The sequence below is a fragment of the Epinephelus lanceolatus genome, chromosome 21 (genome assembly GCF_041903045.1).
Source record: "Epinephelus lanceolatus isolate andai-2023 chromosome 21, ASM4190304v1, whole genome shotgun sequence".
NCBI lineage: Eukaryota > Metazoa > Chordata > Actinopteri > Perciformes > Serranidae > Epinephelus > Epinephelus lanceolatus.
The window spans coordinates 12,151,337-12,165,484 of record NC_135754.1 but is presented as its reverse complement, the minus strand read 5'-3'; positions in this window follow the sequence as shown (position 1 = coordinate 12,165,484).

The window sequence follows — 14,148 nt, the reverse complement described above, 5'->3', positions numbered from 1 at the left end:
ATTTACTCAAAGTATGGCTGTCCTAATGAACAGATATACATTCACACATATAGACATACTGTCCACCAGCCAAATTTGCCTTATTTAACTGCCATTTTAACTGCTGTTTTCACTATTTTAATCAGCCCAGTGGATGTTTAGAGATTTTAAATCACAGATTGCTACCTCCCACAGTTTGTTAACTCTTTTCACTTGACTGACAGAAGGTACAGTATCCCTTAAAACAAATTTCTGTAAAATATATATTTACTCTAAAATCTTTTTTTTTTTTTGTATTTTCTGTGCTTGTTTCTATATTGGCGGCAGTGCCAGACATATTTTGATTAAATGGTCCCCTCTGGCTCATAGTTTAGCCAGAGGTATTGAGTTTCACCTAAAATTAGCCATCAGACTCAATTTATTACCTCAATTGAGAGGCTCGAAAAGTGCCCGTAACAGCGCCCCGGCTAACACGGACTAACCTTGGCCAAGCACATATAATGTTGCATTTTAATTCAGCTGCAGGAATTGCCAGTGAGGCCAAGCCCATTATAAGTTACACCTTTTTTTTTTTTTCCCCTCTAACCCAGAGTGGAGGAGCGTGCTCGAATATTAAACGGGTACAAGAGTGTTAGGCAAACACTAAAATCCAAGATAATTTTATTGAGGTAAGAAAACTGCTTTCCCCTGTCAGCCAGATGACTTTTTAAACCTATTTTAGGGGGAGGCTGGTGTGAGGAAAGTGGGGACATAAGACACACATCCACCAATGCATTAAAACCTTTACAACCTCAAAACACACACACACACACACACACACTCAGACTTGAATACAGCGGTTGAACTATGCAGTGTGACAGCTTTCCCAGTCTTTAACACGCCGCTCTGTAAAGCAATGATCAAATTAATTTGTGAACATCCAGACAGAAACACGTTAACCAGAACAGACGCCTGTTAAATGTCAGCAGCTCTTGAATAACATCAACCACAGCAGCCTGAAAAAGCGCCACAAGTGTGTTGCAACTATGTGTCTAAAGAAATGTAAGGAGTTTATCACAGCTGCTCAGTTGTGACAGATTAGACACAGTCTCTCTGTGGGTCCAAGTGCTACTTATCCGTTAACAGTTGGGAATAGGTGCTGTTCTTTGGACTGTTGTATCACATTTGTGCATTATTTTAAATTTAATCCATAACACAACCCATTTAGAGATTCTTCACACATAAGTAAAAAAGATCTTTGCGCAGTATGACAATAATAAAGTTACAATTTTTGAGGACAAAAGGCTCTAACATACATTCCGCATTGAACATCTGCGGACGGCTGCGGTCACGCTGACGAGCACGCAGTTCCATTCATAGTAGTATTTCGGGTCTAATTTGAATGGGGATAAAATGATTTAGTCATGTGGCGGCTCTACTAGACTTTCGATATGTTATTGGACCAAATGCATTAAATCCCAATGGTAAAAGGAGTCATTTCGTGGGGGGTGTGATGCTCAAAAAAATGTATCTACTGAATTATAGATATGTCTTTCACATTGTAAGTCTATGGGAAAAAAAGTCTTTTTAAGCCCAATGGCATCATGTGACAGACCCGGAGGGTGTAATTACACTTTTGGCCACAATGTAAAATTGGCAGTGTTGCTTCCAGCTAAATGCTATCATCAACATGCTAACATGTTTACAATAAAATGTTGCATGGTACAGTGTAATGTTTACCATGTCTGCAACTTAGTTTAGCGTGATGGCATGCTAATATTTGGTAATTAGGACGTTACACAAAACAAAGCTGAGGCTGATGGGAATGTCATTAGCCAAATTTAAACTTTGACCTTATAATCATGCTAACTGTCTGCCGGCGTCATCCTCTGGGAACCATGAGTTTCGGTACAAAATTTCAAGTCAATCAATCCTATAAATGTTGCTGAGATAATTCAGTCTGAGCCAAAGTGGTACACTGATGGTCTGAAGAATTTGGCATCCATAAAGTCATGCCACTAGCTTGGCTAAACAACGTCTAAATCTTTGGAGCTTTTAGACATCTTGGACTTCTTTCAATTTCAAAAGCTGCGTGCACTGCGGTACAGTACAAATGTTATTACAGATAACAGTAAGAATAGCAAAGAGAAACGTCAGTGTGCACCTGCATATCAACTGTCTCATTTAACATGACTTAAGAAAATATGTGGGAAACTTTAAATTGCATTAGAATGTCCATACTCAGCAATTCAACAGCATCACTTTAGATTTAACAAAATATTTATTCCTCAAAATGATTGACAATGACAAACTGCCCTACCACTGAGGAGTCCAGTGTGACTGTATTTCCTACGCAACAGCTTCTGATAAAAAGTTATCACATAAATATATTCATGTGATTTTTAGTCCCATTGCATCAGCCACAGCAACTGCAGCTTAAGTTGCATTAAGGGTCACTTTGTTCCACATTTGCCACAGCACCTGAAAGATGGAGCAGGACTGATGGATGATGATGAATTCTGTTGATGACCTTCATTGTATTTTCCTCATTTGTTTGAGCACATGGCTGATGGACCATTGCTTATTTGGATTTTAAGGAACTTTCTCCAAAAATGTGCTTTTCCCCCGCAGAAGTAATGAGGCAGCTGTAAGTTACGTTTACTGAAGGTGTTGATTTTATAGCCCTCTCACATGGCTGTCCCGTTCTCTCCTCTCCTCCTCCCTCACTTGCTTTTTCTTCTCTCTTCCTCTCTCTACTTCTCCTATCTGCGCTGGAATCATCCAAGGACTTCGCTCTCTCCAGCCTATTCTTAGCTTAAGCTGTGGCCGCTCCAGCAATATTTTTAAAGATTATTATAGTATTCACTAACCCTTTTTTCCCCTTAGGCGCCCTTCCAGAGTTTCTTTTTCTCCCTCCCTCCCTCGCAACTCTCTCTTTCTTTTTCCTCCCCTTCTACCTTTCTCTCGACAGCGATCTTTGGTTGTAAAATAATAGAGCATCAGCCAGCAATAATTTGCAGTCCAAACAGAGCCGACGCTGGCTGACGTTTATTGAAACCTCATCCCCCCGCGAGCCGGTTTCCCTTTCCCTCCCAGCTCCGTCGCTGCATGTTTGTACAGACAGGGCCTGAGTCCTGGCCATTGCTTTTAATAATGAGGCCTACGGCCGGCCTTTGCTTTGGCTGGGCAGGGGGAGAACAGGAGGGGAAGGGGGGAGGAGGTGGAGGGCTGCTTTCATTGGCTCTCATTAATTCTGAATAGCAGTCGGCGGTGGAGGCGAAGCTGTCAGACAGTCAGATGGACTGTACCTACAGGCAGACAGACAGGTACAGGTAATGAGGCTCCAGGCTGGATCAGTCTGGGGGGAGGGGGATGTCTCTGGTGTAGCTGGACCCCTCTGCCTCCATGCAGCACTTTTGGTACAGTCTGATCAAGAATGTCAATGGTCAACCCTTAATCTGTTCACCCCAGAGAATATTTTTGACAGGCTATGCAAGTCATTTTGTCAGTAAATTTTTCTGCTCTTCACTTGACTGCGCTGTGCTTTGCCCAGGTCTGGTGGGTGCTAACGTTAGCAGGCAGTGCTACTGCAACTACTGCTTATAATGCCATCACAACCCAACAATGTTGCTGACAAAACATTGGACCCACTCTCCTGGTTTCCCACCATGTCCCTTGGTGAGTATGTGGCTCAATTATGAACCTTAAAACTCCTTTAGCATTGCTCACTACTGTTAGCTCTGTTAGTGCCATTTTGTGTTATAGAAACACACACTGATAATGCGGTGGTTATAGTAATGTACTATGCACCGTTTAGGCATTTCTGGTTGAGTCGAATTAGTGCTAGTTACACAAATTACAGGACTGAGCGAAAGTGCCACATTAATTCAGCAATAACGCAAAATGTGTGAATAAAATCACTCCTCTTCCAAAGTCAGCAAAAACTGCTGCTTTGTCAGTGATCTCAGCATCTGATGCCAAAAGCCACCTTTCGTCTGGCGGTATGATAAGCCGCCAGGTGGCGTCAGTTTCTAACATAGCCGGACCAAACCTTTTGCAGTGTCATGATACACCACTGGTCGGCTGGACAGCACCTGTTGTGGTAGTACGATACGCTGTTGAACAGCATCGGGCTGCTGGTAACAGGGAAGTCCCTATAGGGGAGGTGGGAGGGTTGGCGGATGGGTTCAACAAAGACCAGACTTTCACTTAGGAGCCTGGTGTTTGCTTCCTGTATGAATGTAGAGCCAAACCATGATTGTTTTCTAAACCTAACCATGTGCTTTTGTTGCCTAATCCTAACCATGTGCTTTGGTTGACATCCCGGCGTTGTTAATAGCATCCTGAAACGTCAACACCAGACACAGGAGGATGCAGCGTAATATGTAGACATGAAAGGCCACTGACAAAGCGTCGATATGTGACGACTTGGGATGAGAATGTGGTGAATCACTGCAACTAAGAGCTCATTTACACCAAATATTACTGTGCAATCTGTATCTGGATATCTGGAAAAATGTATAAACTAATGCAATGTGAAAATGCGGGTAAAACACAACACAATAATCAGACTGCCATCATATCCACATTCAGAGGTGGTCTGGATCAACCTGTACAATATACCATGGGACCCCCATATTCTGTTAACAGTGCCGGTACAATTAAAGGCGCTGTATGTAAGAATGTGGCCAAAACGGTTACTGCACTCAAATTCAAAATACTGCCGCGAGTCGTGTCCGCCCCCCCTCCCTTACAGATTTGAGGTTGCTGGACAGCGGCACGCTGGAGACTGAGACACGGGCGGCTGCCGTGGCAGGGCCACGTCGCCACGTCCTCGATCTTTGGTTTTCCAGCGGACCGTTCGAGCAAGTCCGGCTTCTCTGCTGCTAACGCTGCTGCCGGGATACAACGGAGGAGGAGCCGGCTGCTTGCAGTGTTGCTAACGTTTGTTTCTCAAAAAAATCAGTCGGGTCGATGACCCACCTGCACATGGGCTACAATGTATGATCGAAAATGAATAACAGTTGAAAGTATTTGAAATGCCCATCCCCGTCTAGCTATGATGCTAGTTAGCCAACTTTGGCTAAAGATTACCTGTCGAGGAGAAGAGCAGCCACTTCGACATCCGATTTCAAATTCTTCTCCGCTTTCAATCATCTCCACTGTTCAAAAGCATCTCCTATATAGACCCTCGCTTTGCCTCGAGTTTTGTCTTGCCATTTTTGGGAATCATAACGAGGTCGTTTGGGTTTAGTCGCACTGTCAGCCATTGTAGCTCAGTCGTAACTGTAACTGATGCTGAGACTCTACTGACTGTGTGACTGGTAGACGGCGGTGGGTGGTGCAACAGGCCAAAACACAAATTCAAAACATAAACATGATTTGCAAACTGCAAAAAAATTTTTTAGATGCAAATATTCTGGCTGTACTATTGTTGTTGGTGAGATCAGTATGTTATATGAACATTATTCCTTAGTCTCTGTGACATATTAGAATGATTTTACGACTATTTGCTTTATATTTCTTACATATAGCTCCTTTAAGATCATGAGAATGCTTATTAATACCAAAGGCCCATAATCAGAAGTCGTCATCCAGATAACATATAGCCTTATTTGATCAAATAGTTACAAGTAGGAACGTGAAAGTCAGGAACTAAACCAAGAGCTAAACATCACCTTTGCGCATTCCTCTTTGTGTTTCCATAGCATTTCAAGAACCATGTAGATTATGTGCATATTAGACACTGATTTCAGATTTAACATAACTTACCTAATGTGATAACACCCAACCATGATTCATTTCAGAAACTTACCCTAACTGGTAGGGGCACCAATATAGGGTCCTTTTGTATAGGAGGGTAGGAACAGACGACTTATGTGGTTATATGGGTTGAAGGACGTGATTGGGTGGTACTACCGCCAAAGTTAGTTTGGCACCTGAAACAATTGTACATGGAGTGGTCTAAATTTAGTCCCTGCTTCCTCTGGCTGAGACACAGGTCAAGTTCTGGAGTTCCTCAAAGGGTTCTTGGTCCCTTGGGCATATTCAGATACAGATCACTTGTTAATACCAGGTGTAAACAAGGTCTGAGAGCTAACGAAACGCAAGAAAAAAGTACATTAATAGCATAAAAATACAAATGCCGAGATGCTTGTTGGATTCCAGGGCTCGAAATATCCCTGACTGCAAGACAGGTAGAGAGAGGGAGAGAAGGAAAGAGTAAATTTGGACAGACAGAAAGGTGGTTCACAGTGAAATTAAACACTAATCTTCTCCTCAGTGTCTAAAGCCCCACTTACTGGAACTCCCGAGGATTCCTCTGGTCAGCGGTCAAATAAGACAAACTAATCATCACTTTGTATGGACTGAGGTCTGACCACAGCGCTGCCCAGGACAAGGCCTCGCAGACTGAAAAACATCGAGCCCAGGTTCATTTTCCACCGACGTCACCATCGCCAACACTGCTGTGCCAAAACCCTCTTAAAACATTAAATACTGTATCAATAATAAAAGTTAAGTAATTAGTTACATTTCCTCGTCACAATATGCGTGCACGAAATTGTTGCAATTGCGTCCTATAAATGAGAGTTTTAATTAAGTAACATTTGGCACGCTACACAACTTCAGCCGCAGACAGGAAAAAAAGAATCCATACATTTCAGCAGACACAAAGTAGTATAGAGGTGGGCTTGTGTTTCCTCCTACAGGGCTTCTGTGGCCAAAAACAATCTTGAGGAGCACAGCTGAATGTTTTCATTGTGTTTCTTCTGCTGAACTGGGCACAAGAGTGGGTTTCTGCTACTCAGCGCAGGCAGAGGCTGGTTCTCTAACCCCACACCCACACACTTGATATATAAAAAGATGATACTCATAAGCAGACCCCCACCTGCTAAGTGTTCCATGCCAGTAAAAATTGTTTTCAGAGGATAAATCAATAATGGTCACCTGCCATACTGGCTACTGACTGTTTTTGAATGATCTGTTTCGTTTACTTACAGCATTTCTACTTGTTGGCAATCATTGTTTCTGCATACTCGCACTGTGCACCACTCAAATCAGTATCAGTTAGGTTCCTGGGTGCTATATGCAGACACATCCCTCTCTAGCTACATACAGATAATGTTGTACTTACACAAACAGGTAAGCATAGATGTCTCAAATAATCCCGTAAGAATTACACTATATTACATAAACCAGATTCGGATTTTGATTATAACCAGACACTATAGCACAAATACCATACATTTTGGTAAATGCAACTATAGAGTTACAGTGGCTCAATGAATGCAACCTCAGGGAACAGAAGTAAAAAGACAAATAGACAGGACACCTGCAAATTGAGAAAGCAAGTATTTGTAAGTAATCTGACAGCACATACGTGAAAGACACAGATACAGAAAGGTCAAGTGAATAGAGAAACACCTCAAGTTCAGAACAACACAACATACATTTCTGTGGGACACTTAAAACAGATAAATATGCAGACCATTATGTCCAGGCTGCTCTCATTCACTGTTCTCCGTTATGGAAAGTAGCTCAATGTAGCTATAACTTGAATATCAGTGAAGCATTGTGTTGGAAATTATATGCTCCAGCTGCTGACAGCCAGCTGATTGAACCAACGCTTCTAATCAATCCCACACCAATCACAGCCCATTCTCCCAACAAGGTGGTTCATTTGAATATGGCTTCCTACTCACAGATCCCTGCTACACCAATGCTGCCACACACTGCTGCTGCTGTCGATGGCAAAGCTTTGCCTCCACATTTCTAATTCAGAGTGTTCACATGGCTCAAAGGTCAGAATGGCATTTAATGTCTTGGTTTGGGCTCAATCTTGAGCGCCTTAAGAGTGGAGCCTGACTGAAATATCACCTTAAGAGTGGAGCCTGACTGAAATATGTGGTTATATGGGTAGGTACGATGGGAGTGATGGAGGAAGTCAGGCTACATAGTATTTAGAGCAACAAAGTCCTTGTAGGAATGTGGCTGGGTTGGTTATAAAGTCAAACAAACACAGGACTTGGACCCAGGAGACCGCCTTTCATGTCACATGTAAAACCAAAAGTCAATGTTGAGCTATTTTCAGTCAAGTCGTGCAACGTCATATCACATCATCATGTAACAGTAGCAGTGGTAAGCTATACGAACCGTGTGCATAGTTTCTTTGTAAGATATCAAACGAATCTGCAATTGCAGCCTTAATTCTTTCTTAAACATTTTAAATTTTCTGATTGTGAATCTCTGATATCAGTGGAGGTATAAAAAGTATGCCTTCCACTAGCCTTTTACTCATTCCTATGTGTAAACTTGTTGTTGTAACTCAGTTCCGTTGTACAGCACCACATATTTGCTGTATTTTCTGTTCAGCTGCGTCCATGGATGTGGTATAAAAATCAGTGAATGTGATTTTTAAATTTCTTTCTTTCGTGTTTTATTTATTTGCTTTTTTATGATATATTTCTTTTGTCAAAGAGATGAATGTTGTAGTGCATTGGATGCTTCCAGCCTCCACCTGCTGTAATAACCCACAAAAAGCCCCCATTTACATTGGTAATGAATACTGCAGCATCAAAAAATATTTGATGTTGACCCTTGAATGAGCGCTCTGTTAAGCACTAAATCCTCAGATATCTATGACCAGTATTTTTGCTTTTCTTATTAAATAGTAATTTCAGAAAAAATAATTGTATCATAAATGAAGCAACTAATTAAACACCATTGTTATGTGCTAAATGTGAATAAATCTGTAGTAGTTTTGTAATACAAGAGATACAAAAGTTTTAGTCCATTTCCACATTTTTATAATATATATTCCTTTTTTCTGGCTTTTGTTTGGATAATACCAGGAGGTCCTTGGGAGGCCAATTTCAGCACTCTAACACTACCACAGTGCTTAAGTTGCATATTTTAGCCCTCCTCACAGTTTTAATGGCAATCCTGGACAGACGCCCCCAAACTGTTTCTCCCCTATGTCTCTCTTTCACTAACAGACACACACTGTAAACACAAATCTCTGCACACACACACACCTGTAAATGGGAAGCCCCTGTCCGCTTTCCTAAATGCCTATCGGTTAAAGTGGAGCTGCTGTTGGTGATTTTCCCTCCGACCGCTCTCTGTCCTTCCTCCACCTCCAGATCACCAGGGGGACAGGGAAATTAGACGGGACACTTCATTAATGTGCAGAGATTAAAAGCTTCGGCCAACGTCAGACTGGTGTGATTGCAAAGCCCTGAGAAATCATCTCCGGGAGCCTTTTGACATGTGCTCTGTACTTGTGTGAGTTTGTTTCATCATGAGGAGTGTGAGCGATCTCCAGGGGCATCGTGGGGCCACACGTCTCACGTCACATTATACAGATCTTATGATCCCACAATGTCCCTGGGAGAAGAGGGGATGGAGGGAGGGATGGAAGAAAGAAAAGGAAGGAGGGGCGTACGGTAGAGGATGAAACACAGATGGAAGAGGTAAGTGAGTGGAGACAGTGATGGCACTCAAGAAAAGAAGCAACAGATGAAATGATTTACTAAAAACAGAGATATAGAAATTTTTAAAAAGGAATAAAACCACAGCTAGAGGCTATGTTTAAGTATTTAGGATTTCCTGAACAGTCATTCCCTTTCACGAGTGCTCAAAAGGACACATGACGCTTTATCACACCCCTCAGCATCTGATACTGATGATGAAGAAACCAACAGTCAACTTGTTTTTAATAAAACATTAAGTAACTTGACTACAGGTGTCACGTAATTACGTAACATATACCTGTAATAAATGTACTTATTTTAATCCTACATGTCAGAATGTATTTTACTCAGGAGATTGCTGTGCATCACACGCTAAAGAGTGCCCTGTGTAATCATCACACTATTAGACGTGGATGGAGCATGACAAAGTAACGGTATTTTAGAACAGGTTGGTAAAAACCACCTGTGAAACACAAAATTTTAAGCTGGAGTGCTTGACTTTTACATAAAAATGAATGTCCGTTGCATTAAAACCTTTGTCCAATTAGTTCACACAATGCTGATTAAATCACCACAAGGGAAAGCTCTATGTATTTTTTTTGGGGGGGGGGGCAAAAGTGACATGCTCCATCTTAACCCTAACCCCTAACCCTTACCCCTAATCCTAACCCCCAAACTAGCCCTCATATAAAAAGTTGGGAAATTGAATGCATTTACCGAGCCTGCTTGGTAACTTTAAACCAATTTGTTAGTTCAAGCTACACTTAACCACTCTCCCAGGTCTGCTCCTAAACCTAACCACCACTCCAGGCCCTCTCTCGACCTAGATGGCCCCCCAGGTCTTCCTCCTGACCCTAACCATTCCCTTGACCTGTCCTCTAATCCTTACCCTAACCCCCCTGACCCCTCTTCTGACTCCTTGACTGGAGGCCAAGGGGTGAGGGTACAGGTGGAGGTACATGGGGAGGACCGTACAACCTTGGAGGTCGCTCCGGTACAGGAGGTACCTGTGGGAGAGCCTACCGAGACCCTGGAGTTGGAAGAGCTGGGATCAGTGTCCCCAGGAGAGGCCACCCTTCTTTTGGAGCTGCCTGAGCGGACTCAGTTGAGCTCAAAGGAGGAGACAGCCATGTTGTTTGGAGCATCTGATCTGGAGGATCCATTTCCCTGTCCTGTTTTTGACTTGAGTTATTTGGATGACTCTCTGCCCGACGCTGAGTGCGTGGCACAAAATGAGAATGTTGTTTCTAATGTTGCTGTCCTAGTCCCTCTGCCCGACGCTGGGTGTGTGACACAAGATGAGAATGTTGTTTCTAATGTTGCTGTTCTAGGCCCTCTGCCCAACGCTGAATGCGAGCACAAAATGAGAATGTTGTCTCTAATGTTGCTGTTCTAGTCCCTGACTCTACTGAGGAGATACATTCTGGACAAACAGCTGATTTGTTGGATGGCAGTAGAAATATGGTGGGGGAAGTGGGAGTCCCTCCTCCTCACACGGTGGCTACTCTCACTGACCCACTGGGTGAGCAGGAGCCCACCTCCACTGAACCCGGGGCTCAAAAAACGGTGATTAAACCCACCCGTCACCCAGTGACCTCCCAAAAAATCAGGGTTTGGTCACTGGAGGTGAGACAGCCAATTCTACTGATACTGGGCGATTCAAATCTCTCCAGAATTCCTAAATATGACTATCCATTGGTTCAGGTTGACAGTTTTCCTGGAGCTCAAATACACCATCTGAAAGGGATTTTGGAAAAGCTACAACCGTCTATCACCACGCAAAAAGTCGTGCTTTCTGTGGGTTTGAATAATTGTCTCAGAAACAATCTTTTAGAGACAATGAAAAAACAGTTCCAGAAGTTGGTAGCATTGACACGCAGGGTTTTCCCTCATGCACAGATTTTTGTGCCACTGATTCAGTTCTCAAACGGGCTTGACTTTCGCACACAGCGCTTGATAGAACAGATCAACCATTATTTGTTGAGACAGTTCAAAACACTGAACATGGTAGAAGACCATCTTTTTGCGGTGCATAGTCATGATCCAGTCCATTGGGACTTCCAAATGGGAACCTAAGTCTGACTCGATACCTTCCCCAATTCAAAAACTGATTAGGAAGGATCTACAAGAGCTAGATAAAATCTCTAGCAGAAACACAGAGAAAAATAATTTAACTATACAAGAGAGAAAAGCATTAAATGCACTCAGAAAAAGACAGGACATTGTCATAAAACCCGCTGACAAGGGATCAACAATAGTTATTTTGGATAGAACACAATATCTTGTGGAAGCCCATAGGCAATTAAATAATTCTTTTCATTATAAATCACTCTCATGCTCTCTACAACTGGAAACCCAGGTCATGATTCACAATATCTTGGAGGATTTATACAGGAAGAAATATATCTCTTCCAAGCAAAGATTTTATTTGTTTGGGGAAGACCCTCCACGTCCAAGGAAATTTTATTTGCTCCCAAAAATCCATAAGGACCCGAGCACCTGGACAGTCCCACATGAGATCCCCCCAGGTCGACCGATTATGTCAGACTGTGGTAGTGAATCATGTAGAGTAGCTGAATATATTGATTATTTTTTGAATCCCTTGTCACAAAAACATGATAGTTACATCAAAGATACTTATGACTTTGTTAATAAGATCAAATTAATCCAAACTACACCGGGAGCAATGCTCTTCTCGGTTGATATAGACGCCTTATACACAAATATAGATACACAGCTGGGTTTGACAGCAATCAGACAGACCTTTCAAAAATATCTTGATCGAAACAGACCAGATGAGGCCCTTCTCCAGCTTTTAGAAATAAGTTTGACAAGAAATGATTTTGAATTTGACTCCAAATATTACCTGCAGGTACATGGGACGGCCATGGGGAAGAAGTTCGCCTCAGTCTACGCTAATTTATACATGGCGGACTGGGAGCGAACCGTCTTCCCCAAGTGCCCCAAGTTACCAATGTTTCATTGCAGGTACCTGGATGATATTTTTGGAGTATGGACTCATACAGAAGCCGATTTTAAACAATTTATCAGCACCCTGAATGGTCACCATGATTCAATTCATGTCAAGTATAATTTACAAACTGAAAAAATTGAATTTTTGGACACACAGGTCTTCATCATTAAGGAAACTGCAGAAAAGTGGACACTGGGAACCAGGGTATATTTTAAACCAACAGATACACACGCCTTGTTACATAAAAAAAGTTTCCATCCTAAACATACCTTCAAGGGGATCATTAAATCCCAATTGATAAGGTTTCGCAGGATATGTACAAGGTCGGACGATGTTGAAGTGGCAACTAAAATGCTCTTTAAAGCTCTCAGGTCCAGAGGCTATAGCAGGACTTTTCTGCGTTCTGTTAAAGTGGAAGTACAACATAGTTTCTGTGAAGGACAGGTAATAAACAGAAAGGAACAAAATAAAAACCTGGTCCCTCTGGTATTGACCTTTTCTACTTCCTCACTGAAACTTAATTCGGTAGCAAAAATCCACTTTAAAGACCTACAGGGTGCTCTTCGACCTCTGTCGGAATTCAAACTTATTTCGGCTTTTAAACGCAACAGTAATTTAAAAGATCTTTTGGTACATGCCTCATTGGAAAATAAAAAACAACCACCTGAACATGCTCACTTTAAATCGACCAAATATGTCAAGAATAAGTACAAAGACTTGAGTGCTCCAGTCTGGCAACAATTCCAACTGGTATCATCAAATCTCGTTTACTTGATTGAATGCAGAATGTGTGAAAAGCTGTATATTGGACAGACGAAAAACACATTGCTTCAACGCTTAAAACAACACGTGTACCATATTGGTCAAGAAATTAAAAATACTGAACTTTATGTTCATTTTCGTGCACATGGCGTGGAAAATTTATTAATTGCGGGCCTCGAGTCGAGGATCGGCTGGTCAACAGCACAGAGACTGGCAGTGGAGAGACGTTGGATAGCAAAATTAAAAACTCTTGCACCCAACGGTCTCAATGAAGTTGATTAAAACATCTTTTATCTGCCTTCTCTGAACTGGAGACATACTATATGTTGCTGAAGGTCCCTTTTTTTTGGCCCAGTCTACCATCGATGGTATTCTGGGCCGTAGTTTTTCATAACTCTTGGCTGGTGGACTGTGTTGAAAATAAAAATGAAAATAAATAGGAAGGGGTGTTGAGGCCCTGTGTGTGCCTGTGCTTCCTGTACGTCCGATAGGACAGCAGAAAACTTGTCTGACAAGACATCATCAATCCCCTACCCTAACCCTAACCCCCAAACTAGCCCTCATATAAAAAGTTGGGAAATTGAATGCATTTACCGAGCCTGCTTGGTAACTTTAAACCAATTTGTTAGTTTTAAGATTGGACTAGAGCTGGTTTAGTTTGGGAAACTCTGAAACCAGTATTTAGACCCCTTTAGTTTGTTAGCCGGAAGTAAACCATGACTTGCCACCACAGGGCTGTAAGCTACATAGGAGTCTTAAAATGTTGTCTTGTTGTGTTATTGGGAGCCAGAATAGAAGGTGTCATGGCATAAAACTTAAATTTTATCACATACCAGCTGCAACTGCCTGTCAACAAAAATTAAGAAAACTATATTTAAATGCAGTAAGCTGAAAGGACTGAACTGAGGCGATCATCAAAAATGCTCACTTGTGCAGCGCACACTTCGTATCAGGTTAGGGAAAAAGTATTTGCTGTTGTAG